Source organism: Numida meleagris, chromosome 8, assembly GCF_002078875.1.
Source record: "Numida meleagris isolate 19003 breed g44 Domestic line chromosome 8, NumMel1.0, whole genome shotgun sequence".
NCBI lineage: Eukaryota > Metazoa > Chordata > Aves > Galliformes > Numididae > Numida > Numida meleagris.
In genome coordinates, this window is record NC_034416.1 from 623,299 (window position 1) to 638,266 (window position 14,968).

Here is a 14,968-nt window from a genome sequence, read left to right on the forward strand (position 1 = left end):
GGGAAAGTTGGAGGATTTTAGAGGGAAGGTGTTATGAAGGTCATTTATTATGGCTGGCGGTTCATAATCTCACCTATGGGTCTCCACCACTCACAGCTGCTGCCTAAGCAGTACCAGGGCTCGCTCCATCTAATTCCTGGTGGGGCGTGTAACAACTCATGGATTTCCACCCAGCAAAATGCAGCTGGGCAAGAGAGGTCGCTTCATCCTGCCTTCTTTCCTTCCTGCTTCTCACCTCTCACTCTCCACATCGCATGTGCCTTTCACTCTATACCACACTGACACCACACAGGTCCCTGGCAACTCACAGCTTACTCACTGGTGGAGCCGCACAGCAAAGCTTTGGCTGCTGCACTCCTTGGGACCGTATTTCTCTCTCCTCTCTGGGGACAAACAGGGAAGGGCCAGCTCCTTGCTGAGCACGCACGCGGTGAGCTGCAGACCTCTAAACGCTGGCTGGAGGAGAAAGAGCACTCTGAGAACGCAGGGTCCTCCTCTCTGTTCCCTAATAGGAAGGCTGGGGCCAGAAGTTAATATTTCTCTGGCGCGGTGCCCTGCCTGGGGAGGGTGGCAGGCTCTTGCATTTAATAACTTATTTATCTTTCCTTATTGCAGGAATGATGACAGTTTTCATTATTAAGCTGCTAGGTAATAGTCTGGCCTTTCACGGGAGCTGAATCATCATCCCTTCTTTGCTGACAATCTGATTCAATTACCCAGGAGAGGTGTGACAGGGAGGAAGGGGAGGAGGAGGAGCAGCACCCATGGCTGTGGGGTTGCCCTGCACGGGGGCAGGGCTGGGCGAAGCGGGCTCTCATCTCCCCAGCCCCGGGGATTTGGAAGCCACCAGCCCAGGGTGGAATTCTTTGTGGATGATATTGTGCTGGAGGAAGCCATGGATGCTTGGGGAAGTGCTGCCCACCCCAAGCTCCCCGCTGCGCTCAGGTGCTCCCAGCAGCGTGGGCTGAGGGGGGACAGCACGGAGAGGGGTGAGCTGGCAGCTGAGGCGTTGCTGTGCCTGTGCCCGGCCCCAGGAAGCCGCTGTGGGCTGATGCCGTTGTACCGCGCCTGCTTGTGCAGGGCTGCAGCAGCAGTGATATATGCAATCAATTAAATATGACCAATTTTTAATTAGATGAATAAACACGCCTAAAGTTAAATGAGGTCTCTTTATATAGAGAAGGAATGCAGCGTGGCACCATATTAAATGAGAAACTCCTGTAGTTTCCAACTGGGAACTTCCCGGATTCACACTTCTGCAAAGCCCTCTCCTTCCTAGGGCCAATTTGCAGCTCTGGTGCCTGCAGCACTGGCTGTGGTGCACAGGGACCATGCCCTGCCCCCGGGCCACGTCCCAGCTGCAGCCCCACGGCCCCAGGCCCCGCTGCTGCAGTGTGCTGCCTCCCCCACACCCTGCACTGTGCGGGGGGGGTGTGATGGCCCTCCCCTCTCAGATGCACACCTTATTAGAATGCTGCCTTACAGGGGAGAAGAAACAGAAGAAAAAATGTAAACCGGTTTCTAATTATGCCTTGTTTGCTTTCATTTAGAGCTAATTCAGCCCCCACAAAAGTTATTCTCCATATTAAAAGAAATATATATTAAAAAAAAAAAAAAAAAGCACAGATGTACGGCTTCATTAAAAAAATTTGAATGTAGAAACTTAGTGCTGTCTATTTCCACCTTTCCCCCTCTGATTAAAACCTATTTGCATTTCAAAATAAACCATCATTAATTTGGACCAAATGTTACCAGGGCTCCTCTTTCTAGTCAGCATAATGAAGCACATGGCACGGCAGAGGAGCTCTTGTTGCAGAGCTCTGGTCCTGGGCTGGGGGTTGGAGCCCAGGACAGGAGGTATCCCACTGGGATGGGGTACCTGGGGAAGGGCTTCCCAAAGGGAAGCACAAACTGAGTGTGCACATCACATATTGAGGGCAAGAAATCCCCCCAGGAAGCTTTCAGACCCACGCCTGTACTGATTCCAGCACAGGCACAGAGATCTGGCTGACATCAGGGGTATTTTGTGCAGGCACAGGGATCTGCCAGCACAAGCTGGAGGCCACGGTAGCTTAAGAAGAATAAAACAGCCCCAGGAAATCAGAGCTTATTGCAGGAAACCCAAACACTTGAAAGAATGGAAAGGCGCTGCCGAAGGTGAGCAAACTGCTTCAGCCCCCGCTGCCAGTGCACCCCCCCTTCTGGTCCCAGTGCAGCAGAGGATGAGAGATGAGGAGTGCTGGCTGTGAGCCCTGTCCCTAACACAGCCCCTGGCCTTGTCCAGCGCTGGGGTGAGCCTGACTGGGGCCAGGAAGCAGTGGTGGACTGAGAGCCAACCCACCGAGATGAGGGGGCTGCTGCTGAGCGGGAGGCGGGGGCTGCTGGTGATGCAGGCACAGATGGGGGTGCCAGCACCAAGGGGGGTGCAGCAACTGATGGGAATGCAAACACTGCTGGGGAGGCAGGCACCAATAGGCGAGCGGGCACTGATGGGGTCTCTGACAAGCAGATAAATCGCAATCCATGTTCCTGGAGGTCTCACTCCATTCCCCAGCCTTGCAGAGTTAAGGTGATGCAAGCAGGCTGGAGAAGCCCACGTTTACAGCCTTTGTCAGTTCCTAAATTCAAGCTGAACTTGAATGACTGTTTCTGGATTAATTAGCCAAAGCCGATCTACAAATGCACAAAAGACAGAGAATCGTGTGTCGGGTTCTAAATAGCGCTGCTGGGGCTGGTCAGGGCCGAGTGCCCGCATGCAGCACGGTCTGTGTGTTTTGTACGTGCTGCCTTTGCCGGGGGCTGTCCCAGAGCGTCTCTGTTCAGAGCGGGCACCTTCCCTCGGCCTGAGAGTGCATCCCAGGGCTGCTCCTCCTGGGGCACAGCGGGCACAGGCTGATGCTGCGGCTCCATCTGCACCACGTCCTGGGCCCTGGGGTGGCACATCGTTGTGCCAGTGGGGAAGGACTGACCCCAACCTGCCCCCCAGCAGCCCCTGGGCGGGGGTTTGGCAGCGCTGCCGGGCCCTGCTTCCCTGGGGACGGCAGCCAGCCTGCTCCGAGCAGCATTCCTGAGGTATTTACAAGATGTGCACAGAAAATAAATACAAGAAAGGAGAAGTTATTAAAAATAATAAAAGCAGGGAGCTGAGGAATGCCTCGGCAGCCCTGCTGACACCGAGCAGTCAGCCAGGAGAGCAGGATCAAGACTAGGATCTGGACCAGGAGCAGCACTGTGCTGGAGTCAGGAGTGCAGCTGCTCCTCCACACCTTCATCCTTCCCAGCTCTGACCCTGCGTCCCTTTCCCTTTTCAAGGCTCATGCCCACACAGATGCCCCATTCCTGGCACCGGAGCTGCTCGAGGAGCAGTGGGAATGGCTCGAGGAGCGTGCAACTGCGCGGAAGCGCCGCGTCAAAGAGAAGGAAGAAAGCAGACTATTAATTAACAGCAAATGTACAGTTAATGGGGCTTTTTTCCCTTCCTAAACAATTCATCAAAATGATTCCATTGAAATTTAGCTGATGGGGCGCTAAGCGCAGCTGGTCCATCCTGCTCTGGTTTTTTTCTGCCCTGGTTAGAACAGAAAGCTGATATTGCAGCCTCGGCTCCGGGATTAACTGCACACTTAGGGGATGGAGGCAGTGGGAGTGAATAAGTTAGTGCCCTTGCCCCTGCCAGAACATGGAAGATATAGGGACTGTAAGTAAAAGGGTTACAATACACAAAACTGACATAACGCTCACCCCTTCCTTTATACACGCTCCTTTACTGCCTGCAAGTTCATTTAAATACGGAGCAGAAATCCCGACCGGGCTAGTTTAGGGGCTGTAATAAAGCCAAGCAGAGAGGAAGGCCAAGATGGTTATTGGTGATGTAGTTACTGGATATGTCACGCTGTTACTGAGTATGCTTGACAGACCCCTGAAATGGCCCTGCTCCACTAAAAAACTGCAGAAAAAAAATAAGGTTGTTAAATTTTTTAGTGTTTTTAAAAATTGCTCTTACATAGAAAGAAGGAAAACAGCTGTTTACGGCTTTAAAGACTTGTTTTTTCCCTGAGAAGTCACACTGCTTCAGCAATTTAAAGGTACAGAGAAAGGCCTGATGCAGCCTAGCACACTGCCCAGTGCTCCAGCACCTTGTTGGCAGCAGCACGCTGAGCCCCAGCTGAGCAGTTCTGGCCCAACTTTGGGCATTGCCTCCACAGGGGATCATGAAACGGTGACCCACCAGGCAAGCAGCCCAACACACACAAGGAATGAACTCTAGGGCACCCATTCCAGCTGGGAAACATTTCTTCCCCCAAAGAGCAGTGACGCACCAACACAGGCTGCCCAGGGAGCGCTGGGATCTCCATCCCCAGAGATGTTCCAGAACCGTGGGGATGTGGCACTGAGGGACGTGGGGATGGGCATGGTGGGCTGGGGATCTGGGAGGGCTTTCCAACCAGGACGATTCTATGGCTCTGTGAACCTCTCAGGGCTGTTCGCAGTGCGTGACACCAAGCCCATCCCTGCCGCAGTGCTGCCTGCTCAGTGCCCTGCCCTGGAGGGGATGGAGCTGGAGAGGTGGGGTACTCGGAACAGGCAATGTGCTGGAGACACACGGGGTGCTGCTGATGCCCCTTGCAATGCTCCAGGCCCCTTCAGAGCTGGGGCTGCTGTGCCTCACCTGCCTGGACAGAAGCGCACAGGACGGGCTGACAGAAGCACCGGGCCTTAATTTGTCTTGTGCAATTCCCGGAGAAATGAGAAGCATTAGCCTATTAGGGTTGCTAAGGAACAGGAGCGAGCACCCAACTTAGTCACACAAAACAAGCCAGCGACTGATACTAAAAAATCAACAGCGCCTTCCATCACGGCTCTCACTGCTCTGCGCCGGTTGCACGCTGCTGAGCTCTGCTGGGTGCTGCCGGTGTGCCCAGCACAGCCCCCGTGTCTGGGTGTGGGGTGGGCAGGTCCCATCATGCAAGGAAGCTCTGGGGTTGCCCACTCCCCTGTCCCAGCCGTGCTCAGTGCTGGGGCAGCAGAGCGCTGCAACCCCCGATCCCGAACTGCCACGGGGACAGCACGAGGACGAGCAGAGCAGCGGGCTGAACTCGAGCACCATTTGGCTGGAGCTACTTACACGTCTATTTCTGGCTCCTTCTCTCCCCAAGTCTGATATTTTGAAACAGAGAAAATTAACAAAACCCGGAGCTAGCTGATTCCAACAAAGTGTTCTGATGAATAATTTGCCATAATGGGCCAAAACAAGACGGGGAGTTTATCTCATCTCGTTGCACATCACATTTCATGCTCGCATCCGTTTGTTTCCAGCTTTCCTGCCCGGGCTGTGATTGCAGTCTGTTTTGTTTCGTAATGCGCTTTGGCTGCTCCAAAATGGAACATCTTGAGGGCTCCAGAATAAAGGTGGATTCTTGTTTTCCCCATCAGCGCTATTCAGTCAGGAGACTTCTGCAGGAAGTTGAGGAAAATCTGCAAAGTTGGGAGAAGGTCTCAAAACACAGACAGCATCCCTCTGCCATCCCCAATCCCTGCTTCAAATACCAAAGCAACCCAGGTCACAGAGGTGAAGAGGCAAACGCGACCCTGCGTATCCGTGTGCTCCCAGAGCTGCTCTGAGAACAGACCAATCATTTTGTTACATATTTATTAACATCATCTCTCCTTAGGGCGTCGGGTAGAAAAACAAGTGCAAATTGGATGAATTATTGATCATTAAAGCCTTCTGCCTATTTACTTTTCATTTTGCATTTCTATATATGAAAAACAAACATCAAGCCCTGAAACCCGTCTCTTCTCTGCTCTCTAGAAGGCGTTGCCCAAAGCAGAGTGCCGGGGCGGTGCGGGGGGGTCTGTGGGAGCAGTGCCTGCATGCAGGCGGACCCCCGGCCACAGCACTGCCCTGCTCAGCCCCCACTCCCACTCAGGGCAGAGCAGTGGAACAGGCCTGCTGGAATCCCCCACCTCCCTGCCTCGGCAGCATCCCCCCGGTGCCCAGCCAGCTGCTGGCTGACAGCACGAGCCGGGCTCCCTGGGGAGGCACTGCGAGGTGCACGGGGCAGGAACCCGATGCAGAGCACCCTGCCAGCCCGACCCAAAAACTGCAGAGGGAAAGAGTAAATCAAGTTAAATCCCAACTCTATTTAGCAACCAGGCACATTTGCTCCAGGAGCACTTGCTGAAAAGCCGTAACTAATGTACTTCCCCTGACTTCAGTGATCAATGCTACTCACCCTCCTGCACTCCAATTAATCCCACCTTCGTTCGCTTGGCCCTGACCCAGTCAGGCTTTCAGCAGCGTGCAGCCAGCTCTAACCCTAGCCAGGCATCCCAGCATTTCTGCCCAGGTCCCTCAGACTGCAGGAGGAGCTCATGGCCGGGCCGGGGGGGTCAGTGCCATCAGCTTCCCAGCCAGGAGCTCCTGTCCTTCAGGGCTGTGGGGACCCCAAGGCTGCATTCCCTGCATGCACTCCTTGAGAAAGACCTGCTCAGAGCTCAGGGAAATGCTCTGCTGAGCTCTGCCCCACTCCACCACCCCACAGGGCCCTGTACCCGCTGTCCCATGGTCGGGGTTTTGGCACGGTCACACTGAGGTGCTGGGGTGTCCCCAGGGCTCGGTGCCCACCAGCCTCAGTTCCACATTTCTGGCTGCTGTGGGACAATTCATCCTTTTGCATAAACCCACCTGCAGCAAGAAGGCAGAGAGTTTCCCTGAGCGTGCATTTGTGTATTTTTAATAAAGGTCACTCTGCGCTTACTGGCAAAAGCAATCAATGCCAATTCATTATTTATTAAGGATGGCACTGCTCTAATGACCCACGGGCAGAGCACGCAGTGAGTTCCCAGTGCATCTCCTGTATCCCCTGAGCTTCCCTGCAGCACATATTGGGCTGGGGGCAGCCCGAGGGCAGGGCTTGTCCTGCAGCCTCCTATGGGCTTCCACAGAGCTAACGGCTCTTCCTTGTACCCAGGTGACCCAGAGCAAGGCAGTTCCTTCTATTCCTCTCTCACCTTTCAACCAGCACAAGCTTTCTGCAAATTTCTCTGTGTTTTCCTCCCTGCTTCCAACAAAGTTCAAATGTAGATCCGAACTTTGAGCTGCTGGCTGTGTTCTGCTCAGGGCTCCCCAGCTTACCCAGGAACCTCCTCCTCCACATCCAGACACCAGACAAGGCTCCCAGTGCCCCCAGCCAGCCCCAATAACAGGGGGCTTAGTTCACCCCGTGTGACACCAGCCCTTGTCTCATCACCTCACTAAACTTTGCCATTTGCCCCCACAAAAGGTGAGGACCCCAGCCCTGCCCTCAGGCCTCCCCTGCTTGCTTCAATTTATCTGAAGCTGTGCCTACACGCAGGCCATCCCATCCCGTTAACAGAGCCCAGGTGCCCTGGACCAGCCCCACCCCATCCCTCTCCATAGGGTGATGCTGCATGTTCCCTCCCTCTGCTTTCAGCTGTGTCAGGGGGACAGAAGAGGGGAAAGGAGGAAGTTGTAGTGTAATAAATGTATTTCAGTGCAAATGAGCTGGCTGCTGGTCAGTGTGCAGCAATGTTAACCTGGTTGTTCATTACCAGCAGAAGTGGGCATTGCTTTTAGCCTTAACACGAATGGAAGCAGAGGGTTGCACAGAGCCCAGTGCGATGGGCATTGCAGAAGTGGATGGTTTCTGATGGAGCACTCAGCCCGAGCCGCTTTGCACCTGGTGTCAGTTCCTCACAGGCTGCAGCTGTGAGTGCATTTCCCAAATGCCATTGTAAGGAGGAATTTGTGCGGCATAAACCCAATCCAAACGATCTTCCCTTAGCGCTTTGGTCACGTTTCCTCAGGATTCGTGGCTTTCAAAGTTCACACCATTATTGTAACATCCAAATCTCCATCTCTCACCCGCAGATCCCCGCCCTCAGCGGGGCCCCCAGCCTGCCCACTTTTCAATGGGACCCTCATCCTCCCCGGGCTCTTTCCCTTGGTGTGACACTTCTACATTCAGAGGCACTGCAGCACCATCACGGTTCTGTTACACGCCGACTTCTCCCCTGGCAGGACGCTCACCCAGGCCCCGCTCCCCCTCACCTGCTGCTGGGCCCCACCAATTCCAGCAATGCCCACAGCAAAGCTCCTTGAAGCCTCTTCCTGCCCTGCTCTTGTTTGCTTGTCCCAAGTCTGCTTTCATTAATTAGCAGTGAATAATAGCAATCATTAAAAAACTGTTCTTCATTAAGTCCTGCTCCCCTCCTCCTGTCCTTGTCTAGTGGCACTCCATCCAATTATCAGTCCTGCAGAAGGAGCCCAGCAGTGTGGGCTGTGCTGGGGGACCTGCAGGAGGCAGCTTTCAGCCCATCTCCCCTTGGGGCTGAGGAACTGCCCCCATATGGAGCCCTGGGGACTTCCCAGTGCCTCGCTGCGTTCGGCCAGTTCTGAATTCAATGCAGCGTGAAAGCAGCTCTTGCTAGAGATAGTCACCCATGAGACTGTGTTCCTAAACAACAACAATAATAATAATATCAGCAGCAATAATACAATAGAGCTTCCCTAATTTGCACAAAATGACTGGGAGACCCATTGCGAGTTAATGAAATCCACGGCTTAGCAAGCAACGGCGCAAACACCACCTTGCATAGCGAGGGCAATTCATCTCCAGCTGCACTTTGTTCGCCTCTTTTGACAATTGTAGTTTATTTTTAATTATTGATGCTCCTTGGTAATGTCTCAGCAAACAGACAGCGGTGCGTTCTGTGGGAGCAGTGAGGTCTGTGCCGTGGGAAGCCGGAGGACACCAGTGTGCGATGCTGTGACGCCTCTGGAGGAGCCGTGTGGCTGCTCCCCAGGCACGGCACCGTGCCACTGCTTCCCGTGTTTGGTACCAGGGTGCTCAGCATCACTGGGTATTGCTGCAGGCATTTGGGGAAGGCTCAGTGCATCCCGAGGGCTGCTCCACGCTGCGGCAGGAGGATGGTGCGAGGAGCTCAGCCACCTGCCCTGGTGCGGTCCCTGTGCTCCCAGGGAAAGCCAGCCCTCCTGGTGAGGATTTAGGGCTGAGAGCAGCAGAGCCTGGGCTGATGCACAGTGTGAAATGGCACAACAGCACTGGCAGAGCCCAAGCACACCGAGGCCATGTGTGACAGGAGCAGGGTGCTGAGTGCGCAGGGTGGGGGCTGCAGGAATATCCATCAGGACTCTTGTGAACAAACCTTTCCCACACTGGGCGGGAGTCACCTGTGCCCCTCCTGTCCCTCTTCCCGTCCCCATGCTGCAGACAGGGCCAACCCCCCCTCCCTACCGGCCTCAAGTGAGAGGTATTTTGCAAACACAAATGCATTAACAAGCCGGAGAGAGCCCCCATGAATATTTCATGTTTAACATGCCCTCATTTCCTTCTGTTTAATGGATGCTCTCCCCATTATGTCTCCGCTTGTTCGAGCAGGATACCTTTTCAGCGGAACATAAAAGCTGCTCCCCAGTGAGGTGGAGAGGAAACCACTTAGCTCTGCCATTCAATAGCCCCAGACGCAGCCGGCCCGGCCGCCCGCTCGGCCTGCTCTCTGGATTGGATTTCCTTTAAGAGCTGCTCTTTCCCTCTGTCAGTCTTTTTTTTTTTTCCTTTCTTTCTTTTTTTTCCAAGCTGGATTTTGCTGGCATGTGTGTGCAGGAGTGCCGCAATCCCCATGGGGTCAGTGCTGCGGCACCAGGCGATGCCAGGAGGGGCACTGCGCTGTCCTGGCGTGCCCAGCAGGACAAGGTGGGCTGGTGGCACGGGGGCCAGCACCAAGTGGCACTGAGGGCTGCCCCCACCCACCAGGACCCTGCGCGTGGGCAGTGGTCCCTGAGCCCCCACCTTAAGCCCAGTGGTGTCACAGCCCTGGGACCCGAGGAACCTCCTTCATGGAGAGGGAGAAGGCGTGGAGAGGGGCTGCGGCAATGAGCACGGGGAGCTGGGAACAGCGGGGCTAGTGATGCGGGGGGCGGAGGAGAAAGCCCAGTGCTGTAAGCAGAGGTGCTGCCCGCTGGGTTTGGGGGCATCGCTCAGTGGCCAGGGCAGCGGGGACAAGGTGGGACGCGATGCTGGGTGCAATCCAGGGCTCTGCAAAATTGATGAGAGAAGATGCATTAGCTGAAATAAAGCCAGAGAAGTAAGGCAGGAAATGAATTAATGTGACAAGACACTTAAAACTTTAAACACAGACCGCCTATGGAGTGAGCGTGAGCCCCAGGTCCCCCCTGACCCGCACCTGCTCCATCACCCCATTGCCTGCCCTGCCCCACAGCCCAGGCACCCGAGGTTTGGCTTCCAGTGCAGAGCCAGGGGAAGCCGTATTTCCAGAGCCAAACACTTCTTGCACCTCAGAGCTTCCCCACACCGCAGAGAGCTCAGTGAGAGCTGCAGCTGGAAGAGACCCAGGCTTAGGGAATCAGAAAGCGAGAAGGAATTGATCCGGGTTTAGCGAAATGTTACATCTGACTTGCAGCGAAATATTTGTTTTGTTCTGGAGCATTAGTTTTTAAAAAGTGGGATTGAAGGATGCTTTAAAGGCAAAGGATTTTGGACAGAAAAATCGACACATCGCATTGTTGAAATGTCAAAGGGGGGTCCTTAATCTGGGAAAAGGAAAATCTAATTTAAAGATCTCAGTACGAAGAAAATAAATTCAGAAAGAAGAGGCCTGGTATAGCTGGCTTAGGAAAAAACCTCAAGTCAACCAGAATCACTTCCCAGCTGCCAGGTAATTCCCAGTGTGAGTTACATACCGTGAATCTTCACACACAGGCACAAGCGTTCCTCCGCAGGTAACCAAGCTTATCGTGTCTCTTCTTATCCTTGAGCAGCTCCACATGTGCTGGGATGAGCAGGCTGGTGCATCTCTGTCCCCGTCCCCACTCCCCATCCCTGTCCCAGCAGGGCCAAGAGCCCTGCTCAGCCGCTCCCATCCCTGCCCAGTGCAGACCCCTGTGTGCAGACTGGGAGCATCGTGCTGCTGCTCGTGCATGGGCTGAGATGGGCAGCAAGACGGCCACTGCAATTACTGCTTCAATTTTGATACAACTGCAAATCATATGGGGCAGCAATGAAAACAAAGCCCTGGCCAGCAGCATGATCCTGCCAAGCTGCCACCGAGGCACTCTGCCCTGCATTACATCTCCCCTCGTGCTGGGTGTTGGCGGGCCCCGTTTGTGTATGTGTGAGATGGGAGGGTGCACGCAGCGTGCAGGAGTGGGGCCGGGTGTGGATTGTGCCAGGGTCTGGCAGAGCTCAGTTAACTCAGCGTGATGTTACCTGTATTTCCTCATCACCAACCTGTCTCCAGCACAGACATCACCCATTCCCAGCCCCAGGTGGGCTGTTTGTCTGCAGGGGCTGAACGTGGAGGAACGGGGTTCCCCTCCTGCTCCCCAGCTGGGCACCCCCCACCCATCCCACCAATGCACGGACTCCAGGAGCCTCTTCCCGTTCCCTTCTGTACCTGTTCCCCTCTGACCCTTTCCTCTTACATGCAGGATTTTAATCTAATTTTCTCCATGCAAATCTTAACAGGGAAAAACCTTGAAATCAAATCTACAGAAGTCTCCTTTCACAGTTCAGAGATTTGATTAAATTGCAAGCTTTGTTAATATTTGGTGCGATGGGGGGGCGAGAAGGGAGGTGGGGAGCAGAAGGGGAGAGGAGCAGCGGAGATGTCAGAGGGGCGGCCGGGGCCTTTTCAAATAATCTGTTTACCCCTGCAGCTAAGGAGCCCATTAGCGAGCGTTCTCGTTTCTAATTTCCCATCGTGCCGCGTCCCGCAGACCTCGCTGTGTTTATTTGGAGAAGCAGAACAAAATTGTTTGTATAATTAGATCTGCTACAAGGGCTGCCCTTGAACGGTCCTCAGCAGGAAGCATTCGATTGCAAAGGGCCCCGCCACCGAGGACCCCGCGCCCCAGCCCGCAGCACGGCGAGAGCCGAGCGGGGCGGCCAAGAACAACACGGGGCTGCGGGCTGCTCGCACAGAGCCGCATTGTTCCGCAGGGCAGGGGGAGATGGGGCTCTGCCGAGACAGCGCGCGGCCCACCAGCTCCCATCTGCCGCCCGAGGCGGGCCCTGTGCGGCTGCTGCATGGATGGCACGGTGACAGGGACGTCCTACAGCAGTGGGAAAGGCTTTGTTTGTAGGCAGGGGAAAGTTTAAACCAGGCTGGAGGAATGGGCAGGGAAATACAGTGGGCAGGGTGATGCAGCAGCAGGGAAATGCAGCGGGCGAGGCGATGCAATAGCGGAGTGATGCAATAGCAGGGAATTGCAGCGGGCAGAGCCGTGTAGCACTGATACCCAGGGCACACGGCACCATGGCAATGCCCACCTGCCCAGTGCTGCTCCCACCACAGGAGAAGATGCAGGTGCACGGTGCCCACGTGCACGCAGCCGGTGTGCCCGCTGGTGGGACGCAGCGCTGGCCCTGCCGCTCTGCTCCCTGCCCTGGGGCTGGCAGCACGTGCTGGCGGAGCCATCCCGGTGTGCTCAATGCAGCGCAGGATTCCTGACACGTTCCTCACATTCCTCCTCGTGCTGAGCTCAGGTTCTGCTCAGAGCAAGCGAGGGGAGTGGGGAGGAGCTGGGCGCAGGTGACCAGCCCCAGTGTGAGCGGTCAGGAGTAGGGCTGCTGGCACCCAGACAGGGGCCCGAGGCCACATCCATCGCTGCGTTATCAAAGGAATTCACTTCTCTGTTCAGAAAGCAATACAAGGGAAGCCATTACTATTATCATTATTTTTTTTGCTGTGTACATTTCAGGGTGCCTTTAGGTAAATGAAGATAAGTGCCTGGAAACCATATTTGGAGAAAAGGCTTGGCGTAACCAAAACTAGAGCTCTGCTTAGGAAAAAATGTGTTTATGGAGAAATAGATTATTTACACAAACAGCATTGGTATAAATGATAAAACCAAAATGTGGGGATGGCGATACTGCAAGAACAGGAGAGGAATAAGGTGTGCACAACCCCCCAGCATTTTGCCTTCTCTTTCAACGCCCCAGCCCTGCTACAGGCTTCATTCACACAGAAAAGAGCTGTTTGAAAACATTGTTGCACAAGTGCAAAATATTGCTCTTGCAGTGCAACCTTTCACAACGCCTTCCCGGCGCCATTCCTGCCACATTCTGCTGCCTGGTGGACAGACCCAGCCACCCAGCAACAAGAGGTGGGCACGGGGGGGGGGGGGGGGGGAAGCAATTCAGGCGTTCAGGAAGCGCTCCTACTGCTCCTGGCACATTGGAACACAGTCAGACCGCCCGGCTTCAAATCCTTCCTAAATAACACAAATAAATAAAGAGGATGCTGGGGCTCCGTGGGGGTGATTAATTGCGGCCTTATTACTGCTGGCAGCGTGGCATTTCTGTCATGCCCTGAGATGGGCACATCCCGGTGTGTGCCATGGGGCTGTGCTGGGACTGGGGGGTGTTTGTTACCCAGGGATGAGCGGGGGCACGCCTGTCACTGGGCAGGCTGGTGGTCACACCGCTGCGGCTGTGTGTGGTGCTGGGATCAGTGTTCTGCATCTGGAAGGATTTCCCATCCTGCAGCACAGTGTGCAGCGTGGCACCCGCAGAGCAGCACCCATGGAGCAGCACCCACGGAGCAGCACCCACGGAGCAGCACCCATGGAGCAGCACCCTGCCCGCCGTGAGGGACCCAGGACCCCTCTGAACAAACGCCTCTTCCACGTTCCTTCCGCCTCACTTGGGGGGGGGGGGGTGTAAAGCAGAGGCCATGTGAGCAATTTAATGGAGCAGAACTTGGCTTTCATCTGTTCCCATAAATGTTTACAGTCCCCTCGTTATTAACATTTAATGCCGTATTAATTCATTGATGGGCTTCCATTTTTGTTTTCAACGGCTCGGGCCGTTTCTGCTCTCCTCTTTCTCTCTTTTGTTCCCCGGAGGAAGAAGAGGAGGCGGCAGGGACGCGCCGGGGCGGGACGGGGCTGCTCGGGACGGGGCTGCTCGGCCCGCACCGCTGCTGCTCCGCGGCCCCGCAGCGCCACGCACCCCGCGAGCACGCGCAGGCGGGACCGCGCCGGGACCCGTCGGGACCGCGGGAGCAGCCCGGGCCCAGCTGCGGGCGGGGGGAGCTGCAGGGAGCGCTCGGAGCGAGCCCCCGCGGCTGGCACGCATTTGTTAAGCGCTGTTTATTTGAAGTGTCCCGCTCAACCGCTCCCAGCGCTGCCCGGGGCCCGCGCTGCGCTCCCTCCGCCTCCCCGCGAGCCGAGCTGTTTATTTAAGTGCCCTGAAAACTTTATCTGGAAATCAGCTCCCTGCTCTCTCCCTCGTCCGCCTTTCCACTTTCTTTTCCTCCCATCCGTCACGGTGAATGATGACCGCTCCTCGCCCGCCGGGTGCCCTGCTCCTCCCGCGCTGCTGCCGCCGTTCCCGGCGTCCCCAGTGCGCGTGGCCGCGTCGCACCCCGTGTGCCGGGAGCCCGGGGCCGTCCCCGCCGGTGCCCGCAGCTCAACCCCACCTGGCTGTGCCCGGGGAGGATCGGAAAGGGGAGAAGAAAGAGATCAATTAATGGAGCGCGAACCCCGAAACAGTTATTTGTCCACTTCCCGATCTCATTTGGGAAACATAAAAACGCACACTTATTTCATCCTGACGTGCAAATGCACATGCTGTCTGCGTTTCCATGACTAATTTCATCGGCACACAGAAACCCCCTCCCCTTTCCCCTTTCCCACCTCCATCTGTTCCCCATACTCTGTGCCTCGCCAGCAAGAGCGGGGAACGCGGCAGAAAAAAAAAAGGAGAGGGAGAGGGGAAAACGCACAAAAGCCGTGGAAGAAATGTGTGGAGGGAGCTGGCAATCTCAGTCCGTGCTGCGGGGCTGTCAGCTTGCTGTGCCAACCGCCACCCCCTGCAGGGCTGGGTCAGCAGCCCCAGTGCCCAGAGCTGCCCCTGACCCCAATGGATGGAGCTGCCACGTGGCCCCGTCCCTGCCCGCT

At 55.5% G+C, this 14,968-nt stretch overlaps 1 long non-coding RNA gene across 1 annotated transcript; it reads right to left on the reverse strand.

Moving 5' to 3' along the window:
- On the reverse strand, window positions 2,446-7,377 carry LOC110403460. Its single transcript, XR_002441677.1, has 2 exons — window positions 7,015-7,377; window positions 2,446-5,475 (listed from the first exon to the last, which is right to left on the reverse strand). It is a non-coding gene; the product is annotated as an uncharacterized LOC110403460 (long non-coding RNA).